At 34.4% G+C, this 21,119-nt stretch overlaps 1 long non-coding RNA gene across 3 annotated transcripts in view; it reads right to left on the bottom strand.

Annotated features, from left to right (window-relative positions):
* The window catches only part of LOC127021128 (uncharacterized), a 188,686-nt gene extending 169,029 nt beyond the window's left edge, over positions 1–19,657 (bottom strand). For 2 of the 3 annotated variants that reach the window (XR_007767165.1, XR_007767168.1), the window contains exon 1: positions 19,617–19,652. This is a non-coding gene — a long non-coding RNA (uncharacterized LOC127021128). Of the gene's footprint in view, positions 1–19,616 lie in introns of all 3 variants that reach the window. The other variant, XR_007767166.1, reaches the window with a different exon arrangement.
* Between the last annotated feature and the right edge of the window lie 1,462 nt (positions 19,658–21,119).

Genomic DNA, 21,119 nt, shown 5'->3' with positions numbered 1-21,119 from the left:
TTTTGCTCTGCTACTTCCACTCTTTCCCTCTAAATCCTTCATTGGCCAATGTCATAAAAAGGACAGTGTCCTAGAAGGCTTTTGGTCTGCTGCGGAATAGTTGTTCGTATGATCGTAAATTTGAAGACAGGAGGGAGCACTAGAGTACTGATTCCCACTTCAGGAAATTTCAGCTAGCCACCCACATCCCAAATCAGACCATTTAAATTCCCTGAGCAGTGAAATCACATTAGAGAATTTAGATCAAATATTTCTAGAGTTCCACAGATGTACAGATAATATACCATACAGGATCTTTACTACTTCAAAATTAGCAAACTAAGGTCAGTGGTTTAGAACTGAAGCATCATACTAAGAATGTAAGCCTTTAAAATAACCTCAGAGTATATCACATATTTTGATAGGCATTTTCAGACTCATATCTGTGTCTATAACAAATGAGGAATAAAAAAAAAAAAAAAAAAAAAAAGACTTCAACGGAAACAGGATCAGTTCATCATAATAGCACTTTGATGAAAAATCTCGTTGAATGACTGTATAATAATAAATTACATCTAGAGAAAAACTGATTCAGTTTTTTAAACAGGAGTAACACCTACAGCAATAAGAACTCCTCAGTACATCAGTGTTCTAATGCATTTAAAACACAAAACTAAAAATCCATTTTGTAAGCAAAAAGTAAAAGACATTTTTCTTATGTTCCAGAAAGCTTAATAAAAAAACTCCACCTCATTTTCAGTTCAGTTTTCACTGCTTTTAACAAAATATTTTTACTTGATTCTCATTCCATCAAATCACTATAGCTATCATAAAGAAACTTAACTATATTTTTACCTGACTTAAAACACACTTGTAGCTCAATATTTCAAGTCTGACATAGTAAAGTTATTTAAACCCAGTACAGAATGCTTAAAAGTAATAATAGTGAGAATAACCGCTTAGTATACCCAAAAAATAAAAAGTACACAGCTTGCCATTCTTAATTCCTTCTCTTCATACTGTGATGCTTTTTGAATGCTTTAAAAAAAAAAAAAATCTATTAGAAGTACCCAATTAGTGAAATAAAAGTGTCATTTCATCTTTTTAGAAATACTGTCTGTATAGTGTTTAATGAGAATCAATCCCATTCACACAAAATTAAACAAACAAAAACAAAAAAACAACTTGTAGATGTGGTTTTTTTCCCTATCCAACCTGCTTATGTACATGGTTGTTTGCTTAAGTATGAAATCCCATCACTTGTTTCTTATAATTACATCATTAAGTACACTCTAAATGCATGGTACTAAGCATGGTCACATAGAAAGAAGCAGAAGTAGCAATACATTTCAGCTGAAAGATTCCTTCCCCCAAAAACAGTTTCTTTACAAAAAAAACCCAATATATAAACAGGTTCTGAATGTACTTGTAATAGATCAATATTTTCTAAAACAAAACGCTAAGACAGCATATTATACCAGAGCCTAATCACCGACAGATTGAAGCAGTAAAAATTTCCTAGCAAAATTAAGAAAGCATAAAAGATGCTGAAAAATACCATATTTCTGCAAAAGCAAAAATCAGTTTAGAAGTACTTTGACCAGAGAAGTCTCTCCAGAATAAGAGAGTATTGAAACATCTTCTCAGTCAACCTGTGCAATCTACATGATTGCAGCAGTAGCACTTCTCCAAAGACAAAGTGGAAGCCTCATTTTTAAATTCAGTTTCTTCCTTGCAGTGAATCGCAAGTTGTCTGGTTTTGCTCTCTCTCTCAGAAATGTTATTTTAACTTCTCATCATAAAAAGATATGATTCCAATGTTTATACTATGAGCTACATTTATCTTTAAGAGCAAGATGTTGAGTTTAGTTCTAATGATGAAAAAAAGCCTTTAAGAAGAAAAACTCATCACAACTCATTATGTACTATAAAGGCCACAATTTAAGGATTCTGTAATTCCAATGATGATCATTTTAAAGTAGATTTATAGGAGAAAATAGTTAGATCCTTTGACTTCAGTTATAATTTTCCATTTTGTAATTTAACACTCCTTTAGTTTATATTTGCACATTAAAAATATAGCATCTAAAAGTCCATCATTAAATACTTTTAATAAGTGCAATAAATAAATTTTACAGTGTGCATAAATCTAAGAACAAAACACAGCTTAAATTGTTAATCTTACACTTTTTCTCATTAATTGCAATACATAAACATATGTTTTATACAAAGATATTTGCTACAAAATAAGTATAATAAATACAGTTTACCACATGTATTAATCTTAATAGTTACAAGCTGTTAATCTTATATATTAGGTAATAATTTGCAATAAATAATTGTTTATTATCTTGATGTTTGCTTGTCTTGGGTTTTAGCAATATGCAATAAAGAAATGCAATTTTGAATAATTTGATTGTAAGACTGCTGGGAAAATACTGTAAGTTATAATTAGCTGAGGGAGGATTTTGTTCACTAGATGAACTATAGAGATATAGTTCAATAACAAAACCATGCATTATTGCTACCATAAATAATTTAAAAAGTTAACTTCAGTTTCAAGCAATAAGAGATTTTTAAAACTTAAATGCAAATAAAATTAGTAAAATATTTCACATTCTTTAGTTCTTTTATCATTCTGTGCTCACTGAAAACAGCAACAAAAAACAAAGAAGCATTTCAGCATCTTATAATTCTTTGCACATGAATACAACCTGCATATACATGTATACCTGTCTCCCACCATCAATATTTACCTGTTCAAAAATGTATCATATTTATTTCAGTATCAAACCATCTTCTGTCCAGTTCTAGTATAATGTGTGTTTTATCATATTTACTAATCTTAATAGAAATTGTTTTTCTTATACATAAAGGGTAATAATTCGTCATAAATATTTGTTCATTACTTTAGTATTTTCTCACCTTGGAATTTGGCAACATGCAATAAAGAAATGTAATTTTGAATAATTCGAACGTAAGACTGCTGGGAAAATGGAGTAAATTCTTATTAGCTGAGAGAGGATTCCATTCACCTCAGAAGGAGACTGCTGCTTGCCTTCAGTAACTTTAAAAGTTTGCTTTTAAGCAAGTAAATGTTATCTCTTAAATTAAGCAAATAGATACAGTAAAAGCATTTCAAATGTATCACTTCTACAGAAACAAAAGGACAGCTAAAAATAATAAATTAAATATAGGTCCTGAAGCCCCAAGGTGCTTGCGCTGGGCATTAAAAACAGGATTAGCCTCAGATTACATCTATGTATGTAACATTCGACTGGTCAGCATATAGTATGCATTTTTATGCAACAGTATTATTTTGTACATGTTTGGGTTTTTTTTTTATTCGTATGTCCTAATACTGATAAATACAGAAGTGTGATCTGCCTATAAGAAATATACCAAAAAATATGATAAAGCTTTTTGTAAACTCTGCTGTCCACTGGCAAACTCAGGACTGCGACACCCTTTAATCACCATCATACCAAAGCAGAATACATTTGTACTTTCTGTGCTCTAGATGCAGTATTCAAACAGTAGGTATTCCTGTCACACACACAGAGCAACATCTTCTTTCTAAAATGAAAAACTTATTATGAAATCAGAATTTGCAGAACGCAATCTTAAAATAATTTTGGAATTTCATTCAACTCCACTTTCAATGCAGTTTCACTCTATTACCCTATTTGATTTCCCCGTAATCTGGCTCTGCTTCCAGTCTGTAAACCATGCAAGTTAAATAAAGAGAAACTACATTACAAATGCAAGCAGTACAGTAGAAAAATAAAATCCATCAGTAGATCACATTATTTCATAATTTGTGTATTACCAAAATTATTATACGCATGCCGATAGTATCTCTGAAAGTTATCTACTGATAGCAGTATTTGTAAAGCAATGCCACTTACTGTTAAGAATATAGTCATGCATTTATGAATTTTACAATGATATGTAAATTCCAAACACTATACTATAATACTTATTGTCCTACCTATTCACCTTGTACTATTATGTAAACAAATTACTTACATTTTGTGTAAACCTCATCTAAAAATTATCACTAAATCACCAGAATTTCCTGACATATAGGAGATAATGAAAGATAAACTTCTCATTTAGTGATTAGAATCTGGTTTGTGTATAAATATTTACTTCAATCTGTGAAGTTGAAAGAAATAATTTACCTTTCTAGAAATTTTAACTGAATTAAATGATAGGGCATTCAACTTTGTAATGCAGTTTAATAAAGCTGCCATTGTTAACATACCATAAAATAGATATGGAAGGAGAATTTTTTTGTAGGTAGAGTCACATAAGTGGACTGATATGTACAAATTTTAAACACAAATCTGAAAAATGGTGCTCAAAATCAGAAAATATTACAGGCTTGATCATTACAGAAGTTGAAACACATGATGAAAACAACTAAGTCACAGTGGAAAAACAAACAAACAAACAAACAAACAAAAAATCACTCAAAACCCAAGTCCCAATTGCCTTACTTACATGAATAATCCCATTGATTTTAATGGGACTATTTGAATAAGTAAAGCATGGAAGAGAACAGGATGAACATAGTGTCAAACCTATGATGGGAATGAATTCAGAAACCCTTTGCATAATATCCAGGAATGATTTCCATCTAGAACTCGGGAACTGGAATAAGACTAGTTCAGGTACTTAAATGAATTTGTACTCAGCATGTAACAGGAGAAATCAGAATCTTCCATTCACTAAGGATAAAAGGAAAATATCCTTAAAACAAAAGTGGGTTTTTTACATCAGATGAAAGGCATTTGTTAAACAAAGAGCTAAAGAAGTCTGCTATTCAAATGAAACACTGTACTACAAAAACACAGCGAGACAAGCATTATTAGAGGCTTCACAGCAGATGGAAAAGCTACTTTGTTGTAGCCTAAAGATGTAAAATGCAATACCAGTCCCTAAGTGGCACTGGTACAACTGTGGAAATCATACAGCCAGATGAAGCACATAAATTTCCCATATGAACAATTGTTTTCATTTTCCTCCCATGCCACTAGATATTATAAGTGGAAAGTAAAACACAAGTAAATATGTTCATTCCACTCTTGTGATCAGTGATAAATGAAAGGCTATTGAGCCTGACAAAGGTCAACCATGGCCTCATTGCAGTTTGCTGATGCACCGGTGTGCTGCAGGTGCATGTGCCTATACTCCCACCAACAGGCCACAAGCAGCATCGCTCCCTGGGTACTTCTACCCAACACCAGTAGTAGCGTTCATGTTGGAACACAGAAATGATTTTTCGTGCTGCTGTGTGTAGGAAAAAATGCAATACGGTCAGTGAACAAAGATGAAAAACAGTCCATTTCTATAGACAAACAACAGCAACGGAGCTGGAGAAAACAATGACTTCTAAGGATCACCATCAGCTAAAAAAATACCCCAAAAAACGTGGCAAGAGCATTTCAGAGTGTTATTCACAGAACCGAGGCAAGATTTCACAATACTTTAAAAAATACATATTTTAAGAAAATTCAAAATATTAATGACAGAAAGCAAAAATAAAGATAGATTAGTATATATGTAATTATCCTAAAAGTTCTCTTTCCTTCACCTACGTATCTACACTGCTACATATTTTCCTGAAGTTCTTAGTGCCTCAGCAATAGCTGCCAGCTACAAGTCCGTGACCAAATACTATTCTCTACTAACCTAAACATATGGCAGAACTCAAACGTAAAATTCTTAAAACTAATAAATTTATTGTTTAATTCTATATCATCCTTGTCCAATATTACCATATAAATAGAAAATCCTCGGTGAGTTACATTAGCCAATTTTAGACATATCTGAAATTTTTATTCATATAACTAATTCCTAGTCACTCAATAGTATTGTTAACTATAGCAGCAAAAGGAAGTGGCATTAAAAAAAACTTGTAATAGGCAGAATCGGGTCAACATCATCTTTTAGACAATTAATTTCATGTTGTGAATCTAATACTCTTCATTGTACAGTAACATATTTACTACTGTGAAACCCCATGAACAGAATTTTTTTAAAAAGTTATCCATTACTATTACAATTGTAAAAAAAGGGGGAAAATGCAACAATCAATTGAAAACTGCATTGGGTGGAAAACAAAATATAAGCAGGAATTTCAGAAATCTGAACACATCTCTTCGAATTGCTAGATGTTTTTAACATTATCCATCCCTCCATTTACTTGTACGATAAAATACCTTAAAATTCTCATTCATGATACAGGTAGAACTTTTTATTTAAAAAAAAAAAAAACACAACACACAAAAAACAAGCCACACACACAAACCCACACACAAAAACACAAAACAAGCAGAAGGATAGGGATGGAGATATTCCAGGAGCAGCTAAGACCTCAAAAAACATACAAGTCAGATTGAAAAGTTTTCGAAGTGGCTGAGAATAGGTTAAGTTTAAATCATAAATATACTTTAATATTTTTCAGTCACTTATCACGTAGTATGTAACATGGCTGCTCCTCTTGATTTACCAATCTCTATATTTGGCTTAAACTAGGACCTCTGTTACTTGGGCAGGAGTTTACACAATCTTTATTTTCTAGCAAATAGTACAGGAAAAAGAATAGAGCAACTAATGAAAGAAAATACTGTTATCTACACATTCTCTATTTCTGGGAAGAAGGAGCAACACTGAAGACATTAAGTCAAATTTTACTCACTCAATATAAACCCCGGGGCAGCAATGGAGGAGAATGAGAACAGTGAGCAGAGGCAATTCTGCAGCGCAGCTGTATTTCATGGGGATGGCACAACTGCAAAGCTCCAGCTCCAGAGGACTAGCACTTGGAGCAGACCATTCAAGAGTGCAGGACCTCTGCCACAGAAATCCCAGCAAAAAAGTAATCAGACCTAGCAGAAGCATAACTATGTCCAAACACAATGCATACCCTAGAAGCAGTCAAATGCACAAAGGACAGTGAGGTACCTCCAAGTAATTTAACAGGACACGGATGTCTAATTCTCATTTACGTTCTTAATAACAGCCCATTTGCAGTTCCTTGTGAATGACAAACCAATGCATACATTTCTAGTTCATATGAATTACACAGACTTCTCAGGTTTGAATAATTGCTCCTGAGTCAACAATAGCAACTTCCCTGTGTCCCCAAAGTAACACATGAAGATAATGCTAGATATTTACAGGAACATAAACAGCAGTCGGAACATGGCTAGATACTACCATTACTGTGGTATTGTACATTTTCGTCTGTTTGGGTAGCTCATTGCATCATATCTAGGCACCTCTCAAAATCTGGCAGAGATGTAAAAAAGCAGATCCTATGTATTTCAAAGTTCTCAAACTTGCTTCAGTGCCACTCTTTTTCAAACTTCAAGCTCACAGAATACATTGGATATTTCTGGCAAGGTAGCAAACAAAAGATGCAAGCAATCTTATGGACTCAGAATTAAAATAGGAACAACTAGAAGAGGAATGAATACACAGATCCTTGAAAAGTGAAAAAGAGCTCTTCAATTAAGGGTGATATTCCATGAAAAATGAATGACAACACTTTAAAGAAGATGAACCACAAGAACTTCACTTCCTATTACAGCAGAGTGAGTGCTTGTGTCCAAATTACTACTCCTCCTGGGTTTGATGAATTTAAACAAAGAAAATATCTGCAGAAAAGCTGTCAGAACTCCCCCTTGATCACTTCATCAAGAAAGGACAAAGCAGAGACAGAATCACACTACGATAGCTCCAAGAGGTCTGTTCTTTAATACAGACGATCCACTGGAGGCCAAGACTGAACTTTGGCCTTTCTACCATCTTGCTTCCAGATGTGCTGACTTTAGATTGGCTCCATGGCAGACTGAAGATGAGCTAGAGAAGACAATTATAGCAATCCTTGAAGGACCATGCAGAAATGGGATTTCTCTGACCATCCTCACAGCTCAAAGCTGACAACAATGTACATTTCCAGCAGCCTCACCCTCGCTGTAATGCCTCCCCTTTCCCCAGCCACTCCCACCAGTCAAGGTGAATAGTTTTCACAATTTTTAGATAGGAAGTGCAACCCACCACTGTACCCCCACAGATACAGCCTGTTCAGGTGCTAAGCTACAGTGCACAGACTAGATGGGATTTCTTAAGAGATTGGTTCATTTTTGTTCTGTTTACATACTAGCTGCAGCAAAAAATTAACAGGGCTTACATATAACAGTGGTTACAGTAGAGACCAGTTCTATATGTAAAAATCCCAAGAGTTCAGTTTTAGAAAAATAACTATTTTAGCTGAGAAGTAACTCATATCAGGTCTCATGTTGCATGTTACATTGAACGAAACAGGTCCTTGGTCCCCAGTTTTCTTTTTGGAATGAACTTCATTACCTCCACTTTCTTCTCCTCCTCATGACCTGCCTCCTTCCCAGCCACCACCTTCCCTTTCCTCCCTCCTATTCACCATATTGCTTTTTGCCACTGCCTGATGCTGTCTCCTTGTCTTCTATCCTTTGTTCTTCTGACCCCTGCTGCTACCTCCCTCCTCCCCCAGCTGCCCAATTTGGCAGTGTCAGCACAGGGCCCAGCCTAATAAGCCTGAAAGAGCTTATTAATTTAGGCTTCATGCCATACCTCAATGCTACTGGTGTATCCCTGGTAGCTGGGAACCAAAACACACAGTGAAACTCAAAACTCTAATATGAAACTCAAACATTTCAGAATTAAAAACTGAATTGACAATTTCTAAGATATTTATTCTGTAGGCAGGCAAAATTTGAGTATCAATCTGTCTGTATTTCTGTAAGACATCTGAAGTTACAGTAGTTCTTATTCCCCCAAATCACAGGAATTGCAATGGTTTATTACCATATCCATGTTCAAGATGTTTCATCTTCACATTGTGTGGGTTTCGTGTAGCTTAGTTCACCAACTCACTAGCTATTTAAGGTGTACCTACAAAAGATTTCTATACGTGTGAAAAGCATCACAATTTCACTGGACAGCAAAGCTTTCAGGGGAGCCTTGTGATGCACAAAAAGGACTTTTTGAAAGAAAGAGAAACTAATTTCATTTTTTTTAAAATGCTGTATGGACACATAAGAAAATATTTTTTCCTAGACCATATGATAAAAGTGGAAGCCATTAATAACTTGACACCAGATATTAAGCAGCATATTAAATATCCATTTGTACTGGCAAACCTGATACTGTTTATATATTTTATATACCTTATTTTACCAACATCATTTGCTCTTCATTAACACTTCTTTATTAATTCTTAATATCATTTTGATAACACAAAAATCACCACTACGGTCTCCGCCAAAAAGAAATACTAAACACAGTACTAATATGATACAATGGAAAACTGCTAAACAATAAGATGTATCTCTAAGAAAATTTGATATAGATTTCCTGTAGTTTCCCTGCACTATTTTCAACCCTTCTCACAAGGGATACAGCAAAATGGCAATGAAAAGTGAATTTCCTGCTGTTACAGCTACTTTGGATGCTCATGCTTCTGTTCCTGTGGAGCCAGCTTGGATCAATTTCAAGAAAATAGCCTTTATCTACACTTTTGCACAGAAAACACATTTCTGTTTTGAGGAGACGCAGTATTTTTCTGGGGTCAGTATTTTAATCTGCAGCATAACAGTGTTGTAACTTGCATATAATTAAAGCATAGCATACTATTAGAGAAAGATTTACAAAGCAGTTGAAGAAAATTATTTTTTGCATTTTATGAATAAGGTAGAGAAATATCTAGTTCAGAATTCTTAATATCATTTATGCACTGTACATACACTATTACATGCACCTAGTACAGTTTTATCTGTTGAAGCAGAAACAGAAAATTAACTGAAAACTAGTATCACAATATTGTGTCTGAAGATGCTTGCATTGTCATTTGTAGATCATCCATGTCTTCTGCACTGATCAGGAATGAGAGACTCTCTGTAGCAGTTAATCCTAATCCAGTTACCAGGTGTGACAATACTAATTCATTAGCACTATATTGAAGTTTATGGCCCGCTCTTGTCACCAGGAAGACAATGAAAAAAATGGTTTATTTGTTTTAGGTTACAGACACTCAAGCAAATTAATGCACGAAGCAGCAGCACACAAATTTACTTACTACTCTTTCATTGAGGAGTTATTAACTGATGGGCTGTAATCTCACAGCAAAAGAGTGTAAAGACACATGTATACATTCATGCCATAGTTAATCTCATCATAGCTTGTATTTAAACATCCTTAACAAAAAAAAAAAAAAAAAAATCCACACAGACTTTAAGGGTGCAAGACCAGACACTTGGTCAGTTTGAAAGACCACCAAGCAGCGTACCGATGAAATTTGAATCAGCCAGCCAGCTTTCATTCTGTTCAGAGATAGTCAACACATGCATTACCTGGCTTTTACTACTTAAGATTTGTTGGATAAACATGGAAAAGCATTTTATAAACTGTACACCCTAAATAGACACATCTATTCTATAATTAAACAAATCACAGCATCTCTGCAAGAAGAAACACTCTAAAAGAATCATCAAATCAAAATTGGAGCTCAGACTTTCTCACATGACTCCAGGAGACTTAAGAGTTGATCAACAGTAGCCTAGCTAGGTCCTTGTTTCAGTGCAAATATAAATGTAAGGTGAGTAGAATATGATGAGGCACCAGAACGAACAGACTAATTCCTAAATTATAAGCCAGCATTTCTTTATCTGTTGTACATGAATACACCCTACCAAAAGCATTGCTCCCATTTTGAATGCCAGTTCTCTGGAGCAGCAAAAGTGACTACATTGATGTAACGATCATTCTCGATTCTAGAGTACATAGCAATAGTTGTAACACAGAAATACAGCAAAACAAGCAAACTTCTTCAGCTCGCTTCATACAATTTGACACCAACTTCCAGATATTTAAAAGGAAAAATGGTAGAAATTAATTACTTTGATTATTGTTAAAACTTAGATGTGTCTCTTAATAAAGAGTTCAAGTACAAAGTATAGTAGGTATAGTTTCCTCTCTATACACTCCATAAATCTGCTTCTTCAATATACAATTCAAAAAAGCCCCAAATTGCTATTGCTATCATGATAAACATTGGAAAGTTCTGCTTGACCTTTTATTAACATTTTTCTATACCAATATGGTTCTTTTGCTACAAGCACCCTAAGGAATTATGAAAAATACTTTTTTCTGTAGTTTAGCCCATGTGCACTTAATAGGCTCACAAATATAATACCATTATAAAAAAGAAAAACTGCCAACACTGCTAAAAAAATTGTCATAACACTAAATTATTATATAAATATAAAAGGAGTATGTCTGTAAAATATTCACTCAATGAACATCCCAAGGTGATGATTTTGCTATGTTGTTTTTATTCCTGGGAGATCCATAACACATTTGGATATGCCACATGTCACCACATGAATCAGGCAGTTAATGCATGTGCTTTTTAGAAGCAGAGATGTCTTCCCAATAGAATGTGCTATAAAAAAAAAATGTTGAGATTCTGCTGCTTTGTCTGATAGGCATAATTTAATGTCTTGCTTATAATGCTGCATCTTAAGGAAAAATGTGCACTGTCCTGTGTAGTTATTTACAATATATTACTAACTCTATGCAAATATATTTCCCTGAGCTTGGTATCATACAACAAAGGTCAACAATGTTTGAAATATTTTGAAACATTCCCAATATATTTTGTATATAGCACTAATGTCCAATGTACATACACATATCAATATATTTTCAGATATTTCTATTCATTTTATCTTGCTGTAGATTATTACAATAAATATGTGGGGGGGGTTGCTTTAAGACTATAGAAATTGGCCTATCAAGCTATGGCTTTTCATTAAGACTGCTGATTATACATTTGTTAACAACGCATCACTTAAATTACCACATAATATGCCAGCACTATTGAACAAAATTAATTTTAATAGTCATTATTCAATATCATTTAATAATAAACAGATACTCATTTGAGAAAAATGAAGAGAAAAAAGTTTTAAAGTTCTGCTTCCTACGTGATTTATTTCATAATTTCTACCATTCACATTTGTTTCCACTAGCATTTAAACAGAAGATCCCCAAATACTATTTATCTGTCCCATTTTGGGATAAATATTTCTGTCTTTTGTGAAAACTCTAGACATCTGATTCCATTTACGTATTCTCTTGTCATTTCTATCTTTATGTCCACATTATTAACAACAATTTTTTTCCTACTAATGAAATTGTATCAGTGATTAGCAGGTTGTAAAAACTTGTGCATCTCAGAAAGCAGGAATGGTAGTTTTAAAGAGAGTATAATTTTTTTCCATTTTTTCTTTAGATTTTTTCCTTTTTTTTTTTTAATGCATGTTAGGGACAGTATGCATTTTCTCTGCAGAAACATGGATGCTTTTTTCAAATTCAGGACTTACAAGTTAAAATATAAAATGTTCCTATGTCCATACAATACCACTGAAATGCTGAACAATTTGTATGTTGTCCTGTCAAGTAACTGACATCTTTCCAAATTTTACACATCTATGATTTCAAAATAAAAGTTCTGAAAACTAAACATAGTCAAGTTGTATATATTAATGAAATTTTTTACATCTTTCCTAAGTGAAAGCTGTATCATGTCATTTTAGCAGAGCACTGAATGAATTTTAGTATTCATTAGTGGTGTTACAAATCCACATGTCTGCAAAAGATTCATAGACTTTCAAGGCCAAAAGGAATCACATGTTCTACCTAGTCTGACTTACTTTTGCCACAACACTTCACCAAGCAATTCCCAGATCAAATCCAACAGGCCTAATTGCTATAAGCAGTGAATAAAAACAGATTAAAACTAGCCCACATTACTGCAGAATGGGAACACCAAATTTTTTCCTCATGTTTCCGTTGCTAATGAATTTCTGACAGTCATTTCTCTGGGAGAGGCAAGATGACATCCTATGAAGCACATTGTCGAGTGCAAAGCATATCCTGGATCAGCATTTACTATTGAGTTTAGCATGTACTAGCTGCCTTACGTACTTACTCCTAACTTGCAGACCATCTCTCTTGTACCATTAAATACTAGATATAGCACTTCGCTCAATAAGTACCAAGCAAGATTTAGCTGACTATGGCTACATTAAACCAGGGGACCCAGAAGCATTTTCAAGCTGTTTATGTAGTTGTATACCATGGCCATATCCCAGTTCCACCCCTAAAACATAGGCCAGATAGGGGCCAGGATATTGGGGAATGTCATGGCATGCCCTTGCATGTCTGTTTAGACTATACACTTATCCTTCCTAGTGTATCTGCAGCTAGCAGGCAATACCATTCATTCCGACTGCCAGTCTAACTGCTGGCACTGAAGCAGTAAGGATTCTCCATCACTTAACCACTATTCAGCTTGCACACTCAGACTTTAAAGCTCAAATCACAGGGTCAGATCAACAGGTAATTTAACTTTGTACCCTGTCTCCAACAGTGGGTGTAAGCTGAAGATATGAAGAAAACAGGCCCAGGATGAGATACTTCCCCCTAACATTCTCCCTGCCTTCAGCTATTCTCACGTCAGAATTTCCTCTACATTTCTGCCTGAAGCCCTCTACTGCCACTCTGTATCTTTTCAAAGTATTGCATAGCATCTTATAAAAGATTTTAGACATGTAATGTCATTACTCTGTTGATATTTTAATTCTCTCTGTGTAGTGTTGCTTATTATTAGAGTCAACATTTTAATTTCTAACATGTTTTGGTCATTTCTGATGGGTTTTTACTGTATTAGTTCACAGTTCTTACTCATTTCATTTATTTTAGTATTAACCACTTCAATATTACCCATTCTTGTTTTTCAACTAGGGATAAATTCATTTCAAAAAAAATTAATTATATAGTTGAATTGTAATTCTAATTCCACCAAACTGTAAGAACTGTCATTCTGGACTTCTATTCAGGGCCGTGTTTTCCACAGAACACTCATCTATTTTTGTGCATGCGATACAGTTTGCATTTGCAAATCAAGTAGTATAGTATGCAGGTAATTACTTAATCAAAACTACATACAAAACCACTGTGCCTGGCAATATAATGGAACTTAACCCTGTTTTCAGCATACATATTTCTCACGTTGTCTGCAAGTCTTCCTACTTTCCCATTAACGTGCTCATGAGTACTTCTATTTCTCTTTCCTTACTTAGCATGGTCTACATCGCCTGTGGATCTGCTGCATTTTCATTCATCTGAATTAGAAAATAACACAATCATTTGGAATTGATAATATACACATGAAGCTGTGTTTAGAACTAGGATAGTCCTGGTCAATCAAACAGTGCGATTAACTCCACTGCATTTTTAGATATACCAAAGTTGTACAGAACGCTGATAAAGAAAGTTGATGTTTAATACCATGGTCCTATCAAGCAGTGTCAATCAAGCATACTAACAAAAGAAAGCTCTCAAAAGCTAACACATACTCTACTTAAAAAAAGGCAAGACTACAGAGGCAACAAGATATGAATAATGCCTACAACTGGCAGATATTTATTATGAAATTGTTTCTGGGAAAATACTTTGAATTGTGCCCATGATGCTTGCCTAGAAGATCTTTATTGAAGATTGTAGTTAGTTTCTTAGCATTATCCTACTCTCATGTGTATATCAACATCACTGCAAAATTTCACAAGGCTCACTGTCTCCACTTAACAAAGGCCACTATTTCTTTTGATGTCAGGGAGACCTGCTAACAACACTCTATATCCCTTCACATTGTTCACTTAATTCTAATAAACATTGGCAGTTCTTCTATTACACTTCACGCATCTCCCCCGATGAATACACACACAAGACATGGGAGGAAAACTAGCAATGTTTGATGCATTAAGACCACCTTTCAGAAAACATCTGTACCCCAAAAGGACTATACCCCCAATAAACCTGCTTCGCCTTGGATTTCTCTTTGATGCATACTATTTCAGAAGAGGTACAAAGGCAGCCGTATCTTTGAGGTTTGGGACAACTGCTTCCTTTCTCCTTCAATACCAAATCTACCCTACCTATTTTGACATTGTCACACTGCTTTCTATCTAAAAGAAAGAAAGGAGGTACAAAATTTGCAAAGATTCCAGAAGTGCTTTCAAATAAAGATATTCAACAAACCTAAATACTAGACTTTTTTGTAGAGGGCTTTAACCAACATCATCACAAGCAACAGATTGCCTTAAGATAGGAAAGTATCATTTTCAGACTCTTTAAGAACAGATCTGCTAAATATGAACTTTATGTTGCAACAAATTAGCGAACAGTTAATCATGTACATTGGTATATTTAAATACTCTATTGGTATATTTAAATAGTGAGTCACTTTGATATTATACTTCACTAGTAAACTAAATTTAGCCAACTAATCTTGTTTATTTCCTAAATATTGTTAGTTTCTCTCAGTCAGATGATTTTTTCAGACACTTACATAACAAGCATTAAAAAGATACATTTAGCAGCTACGATTGTTAACATAGCAAAGGCTACAGAATCCAGAGGTTATTGCATTCTCCCAAAAGTACTTAAATAATAGCCTAAAATCTGAAGAATTACTTTAATACTTCAATAAAAATAACCCAATTCAAAACATTTTCAAGGAAACAGAGCTCCTTGCTCTAGGCTACCAAATAATGGCTGAAAGAAAGTATATAGCTTGTCACTTCTGATTAGAGAACTGTGCCTCTGTGCTTTGAATGAGAGGCATGTCTGGTAATAGGAAGTGCAGATATTAAATTTAATAAAATAACGTGGAATACGATATATATGAAACTTGACCAACTATAGCACAAAATGTAACATACATTACCCTGCTCAGTCCACTGCTGTGGCCTAGCATCTAATGACAGACTTAATTTCTATTTTCCAAGGAGAGTACTACAAAAATATAATTTTCAGATTATACAAATATTTTATCAGACTATACAAAAAATTGCCTTACATATCTACATGATTACATAACAATAGCAGAAAATTGCTAGACTACAAAATGCTCAGCCTTAAAAGTCCACAGAAAGACATCAGGTCTTGTAAATAATTAGTTACAAAGACCCTGATGCTAATACATCATGGCATCATATGACCCACAGCATATTTCTTTCTTTCCAGGTTTAAGGATTCATTCATTTTGGGGGATTTGTCATCAGGTGGTTTTTGTTCGGTTTTTTGGTTTGGTTTTTTGTATTTTTTTTTTTAAAGCACAATCAGGATTCAGCATTTACATATTGTTTATGAAGAAGGAAGTGCCTTATCTCTGTTTATATCTTAATTCTGGCATTCCAATGCAAATCATAACAGCTTTGTCTTTCAATACATTAACCCTCAGCATGTATTTTCACAATTAAATAACAAGCTCCATATAGTACTTTCCATTTCCTTTCTAACACAGAACTATGCTACCTGTGATATGACACATAAGGGATTTTAAAACAATTCCAAGAGCTAATCCCAGTAAACCCAGAATTAAAGTTCTTGTTTTCATATTTCACTTTCAAAATATTTAGAACTTTGACAGATATGACATTATGTTTTCATTAAAACAGCTGATTTCAAAATGCTGCACTGTGCAAAAACACCATAAACAGTTTATGATGAACTGCCACACTCTTAATTAAAACAATAAATCCAGTGCACAATATTTGTGCAGCCTCTGGTTTGACCTTTGCCTCTTGCTATCCACTACCAAAGCTGCTGCCTCATTCTGTGCACCAGATGTAGAAGGTTTTAAACTATGATCTGAAAGGCAGTAAAGATAAAATAAGAGAAAATGTGCCATTACTCTTTGCAGTTATGATTAATTCAGTTCATATTTTACAATCTGGTTATGGAGTAAAACTGCAGACTTTACATCAAGTATTTGCCATTCAATATACCAAATGTATAAAAATGCCTGATACTTTAGAAAATGGCACAAAGCTAATTCACAACCACCACATGAAGGACAGAAATAGGAATAATAAAAAAAGGGACAGTAATTAGCTATCCATCTAAAATAATGAAGCTATCTCAGCCACTTGATGGTCAGTCTTAGCAACAAATGCATCTGTTAGAACAAAACAAACTAATGCTTTCCCTTATCTCTCTACCACTTGATTTTAGATTAAAATATCCTTTAAAACTATCGGGTCTGCTCCACAAACAGAAAGCAAAGGTTATTAATTACTATGGCATGCTGTAATGATCGCAGATTTGTTGTGTTTTCCTGGAAACAAAGTCGAATGCAGAAACAACTCAAAGACCGAAGTACAGGAAATGAGGTAGGATCCCGGAGTATAAGCTGGTGTAGGCAGAAATCTTACAGAAAAGAAGATGAATTGTAAAGTCCTCATTCTGCAAATGCTTATACACTTATCAATTCGTTACTTTAATCCACTAGCTTCGTATACAGTAAAGTCTGCAGGAGTAAATATCATGATCTGCTTGCTACATTAATATGTGACTCTATTCATTGCATACTTAATATTTTCCCTTTCTGTCAAAAGGAATCAGTTTATCAAATGACGCTAGTATAGTTCATGATTACTTTTATGGGAAATTGGCATAAAAAAGATTTTTTCCTTAGTAAGAAGGAGGGAAAATGCTGTATGTTGCCAAATGAACAAATTCAGGAGTCAAATGCAAGTCCACTCATGCCCTAAGTAGTTAAGACTTCCTTTCCTATAACAATTCCCCACACAGAGCTCTAGAGAACGAGAACCTTATTTTGCTAGTTCTTTGATTTGCCCACGGTTAGGAACAAAAATATCTCCTCAAGGTTAACTTACAGAGACAGGTCATTCTGCAGTTGACAAGACACTTAGGTGTTTGAGGAGGTAGGGGGTGATTAGGAGTTTGAGTTTGGTTTGGTTTTTTTTTTTTTACTCCCCAATTTCAGCTACAATTTAAGAAAGAAAAAAAAAATATAGGAACACACACACGTAAAACTTTCCCCAGGTTTGGTTCCTTACACAGTATTCATTATGCATTCAAAAATCAAGGTACATTGCTGTACAAAGCAACGTATCACTTTTCTACGTCATTCACAGACAACACAAAAGTTCAAATTCAATGAATGAGTTCTGTGGAGACACAAAAGGGAACACACACACATGTATCTAGTTTCCTGCCCACTAAGAAATTGGAAAGCATATTAAAAAAGGCAAGGCATACAAACAAAGATCTACTACATTAAGAACTCTATTATCTTTGTTAGTATTGGTAACTATTCCTTGGATTTCTTTGTAAAAAGAAACATAAAGGATTTAGACTATAATCAGTGAGAATTAAGTGAGCAGGGTAAAAAAATCAAACAAACAAATCCAATACATAAACAATTTCAACTCCTCAAAAATAGCTTCCAAACACCTCTTTAGAAGAAAAATAGGAAATACGCAGTTATTGGAGACTCCAATATTTATGTCTTTCTGTGACTCTCCCCACCTACACTTGGGGAGAAGACTATAAAGAAAGTTCACAGTGAATGAACTCTTTTAAACTAAAAATGGATTAAACTTATGAAGAAGTATTTTACTTTTAGAGCTTCACTTGTTTTATTTGCTTTATCACAGGTCCCACAAAATTGAGTCTAAAAAACTTGTGGAAAATGACGAAAAGAATTATGAAAAGAGCCAAGACTCTCTGAATTTTAAACCTAACTCAGGCAAATGATTCTTCCAGTAACTTTTCCAGACTCTGGATTTTCCTGCTTTCCATATTTCTAAAAAGATGGTGGGGGAAGCTACCATGCTGGTATAACCTTTGAAGTTGTTAGCTAATTTCTGCAAAATATGAAATATTCTCGTAGACCAAGTATGCAATAGGAAAAATTTTACAGATGTCCCTTTGTGATATACACAATGCCATACTTCTCAAAAATAGTAAGCAAGGAGGGAAGTGTTTGCGTACTTTTACATTTACCTGAATTCTACTGCGTAAATATGAAGTCTATTTTAAGTGCTGCAAATTCCTCTTCATTTTCTTGGGTTGGTTGATATGACTATACACCATGTTTTAATCAGGCGTTGCTCACTAAAAATTCAAGATTCTTACTAGCTCATTGCTTTACAAATACACATACTCTGAATACTGCAGATGTCAAATTTGGTGTGAAGAAGCCTGATTGCTAAAATGTGTCCATCATGACATGCCACAATTTAAGCATAATAGAAGATGACCAAATCTGTTCAGAAAATATTATGGGTTTTTATGTTGCCAATTATAAAAGTTTTGATATTTCCTTGAATGCTCAGCTCTTTACAACAAATTAACAAAAAAAAAAATCCTTTCCTAAGCAACTTGATTATAAGAGAAATCTAAAAAATATAGTGTACCCTAACAAGCCCTGAACTCACAAAGAAAACAAAGAACAAATATTTTCTGCATTACAAAATCTCAATTTTTATGCCAGTCTCATGATTACAGCAGACCCAATTCACGACATAACAATGTTTGGAGTTTGCCTACTGATCGCTCTTCCATAGCTTTCATGGAAACTTTCAGAGATAAGCAAAAGTCTAACTCATCACCAAATAACCACTGTTGTATCAAACAACCCCTTCTAAATCTCTCACACAAAATACATAATTTTTTACACCAGATATACATATTCATAAACTCCATGCACATACCTCTTCTGTCAGAAAGGACTGGATGTTTCCCAAACACAGGTAGGAACACAGAGGATACACTGGAATTGCTACAACTGCTGAACTAAGTGAGAAACACCCTTGTAAACAATTTCCCCCAGGTGGTTTGTGCCTGCAGCACCAGATGCACTCACTTAGTCTAACAAGGTTCTGTAGCAAGTGTTAGGACTGGGTGCGGAAGGGAGAAATGTTGGGGAAGGGGGAGTTGATGTAAATGAAGATTGAGACTTTTGTCTTAGTATTTAACAAAAAAAAAAAAAAAGCCAAAAACATCACAGAGTCTTCTTACTCCTCCAAGTAAGAAAGATTCTGTGAGTCTGGTTTGGACCTGGGTTACTGTTATTTCACCTGCAACCTTTCAACCTGTCCCTTATGACACAGCAGGATCCCATCAACCAGCTTGGTTCCATAAGTGAAACCCATGTCAGATTACCAAAACTCCTGCAATGATTCAGCCAATAAGAAACCTGGAGTGAGAATACGACGCAGATGGTGGGACAACTTCCAAATAACTAACTAATCCTTAATGCTTTCACAATACTGAAATTATTCCTACCAGTGTATCAACCATGACGTTTCATGAACAAACATTAAAATTGGAGTAGAGCACTTTCAAGATGTAATTACATTCTAATGTAGCTTTTTCCAAAGCAGAAATCTTGACCCTGACTGCAGCAAACCTACCTGCCAAGTTAAAACTTTCTAATGAACACATATAAACATGTCCAAGTGATGACTTTTTTTTTTAATGTGGACACCAAAATGCAAAACTGAAACAAATGTGCCCTCCTGCTATTGATCTATTGTAAAGAAAGTGAACCTTAAAACTTCCAAAAAACAGGTGTAAGACTATTTGAATGTTAGCCTATTTCCTGTAATCTAGTTCTCAGAAACACCTAAAACATTTTAGTTGAAACACAAAAATTTCAGAAACTTGCAAGTTTTAGCCCATAAAAATGGGTGACATTCAACAAAGTTTCAAGACACTGAAAACCTTTTTTTTTTAATTGGAAAGGTTGGGCAAACTTAAATTAAGGGTGATGCATAGGCAGCTATAACAATATCTGCATGAGTTCATCCTTTTAGAAGAAAACATTGTTCTACAGAGTACATCACATAGGGCATAAAATTTAAATAAGCTTTAAATAGGAATTTTGCCTAAAGATCCATTCCACTCCAGCGTCTGGTAGACGCTTTTCTGAAGAATATTTTTTTTATTCCGTGCAATGATTAATTTGCCTGCCTTTTCCTTCCTGGAAGTTGGTCAATTTTGATAAGATTCCTGGTGTAGGCACCCTCACATGAAATGGCTTTGCATTGCCAATTAAAGTGGTGGAGCTCTGATTCAGAAAGAATACTGAATACATAACAGAAATTAATACTGGCACGCTGTTATACAGCATACAGATTAACATAGGAAAGTAAAAAAGCAGGCAGCAAAACCCTCCCCATCCCCCTTTTCAACCATGAAACATCTGCATAGTT

This window comes from Gymnogyps californianus, chromosome 12 (genome assembly GCF_018139145.2).
Source record: "Gymnogyps californianus isolate 813 chromosome 12, ASM1813914v2, whole genome shotgun sequence".
Lineage (NCBI taxonomy): Eukaryota > Metazoa > Chordata > Aves > Accipitriformes > Cathartidae > Gymnogyps > Gymnogyps californianus.
The sequence above is the reverse complement of the archived record's forward strand: the minus strand, read 5'-3'. Positions and strand labels throughout refer to the sequence as shown.